Source organism: Propithecus coquereli, unplaced genomic scaffold, assembly GCF_000956105.1.
Source record: "Propithecus coquereli isolate 6110/MARCELLA unplaced genomic scaffold, Pcoq_1.0 Scaffold310, whole genome shotgun sequence".
NCBI lineage: Eukaryota > Metazoa > Chordata > Mammalia > Primates > Indriidae > Propithecus > Propithecus coquereli.
This window is the reverse complement of record NW_012148731.1, coordinates 4,577,354-4,578,157: the sequence shown is the minus strand read 5'-3', so window position 1 is coordinate 4,578,157 and position 804 is coordinate 4,577,354. Positions and strand designations below refer to the sequence as shown.

Sequence of the window (804 nt, the reverse complement as noted above, 5' to 3'; positions counted from 1 at the left end):
AGAGCAAGACCCCATCTCTACTAAAAATAGAAAGAAATTAATTGGACAACTAAAAATATATAGAAAAAATTAGCTGGGCATGGTGGCGCGTGCCTGTAGTCCCAGCTACCTGGGAGGCTGAGGCAGAAGGATTGCTGGAGCCCAGGAGTTTGAGGTTGCTGTGAGCTAGGCTGACGCCACGGCACTCTAGCCCCAGCAACAGACTGAGACTCTGCCTCAAAAATAAATAAATAAATAAATAAATAAATAAAGTGAGAAATCGGCAGAGCACGGTAGCTCACACCTGTAATCCTAGCACTTTGGGAGGCTGGGGCAGGAGGATCACTTGAACACAGACGTTTGAGGTTTCAGTGAGCTAAGGTGACACCATGGCACTCTAGCCCAGGAGACAGAGAGAGACTCTGTCTCAAAAAAAAAAAAAAAAAGAATGTGAGAAATCATAGTTGTCAGTGAATATAAATTTTACCCTAAAACAAATATATATGTATGTATGTTTTTATATATGTGGTTGTCAAAAGTTGATAGCTAGCCTGCATTCTGGGTATGTTTCCCATCAGAATCCAATCTCAGGCAAAACAGCACTTTGTTCTGTAATTTAGTTCCTGTTTTGCTGGTTGTGTCATTTAATACAAAAGACCTTTTACTTTGTGTTGGGGGAAAGGATCTGTAGCAGAACACTTAAAGAGGTTGGATTCTTTAAGATTGTGCATGGGTGACTCATTTTTCCCCTTTATTTCAGTAATATCTGGTCACTAAACCTCCTGCCACCTAAAAAAGTCATCCCTTATTTTTTCCAATTTTTTT

General features: G+C 40.2%; 1 protein-coding gene across 2 annotated transcripts in view; it reads left to right on the top strand.

Moving 5' to 3' along the window:
• WARS (tryptophanyl-tRNA synthetase) overlaps positions 1 to 804 on the top strand; it is a 43,558-nt gene that overhangs the window by 12,827 nt on the left and 29,927 nt on the right. The gene's annotated exons all lie outside the window — the stretch shown is intronic.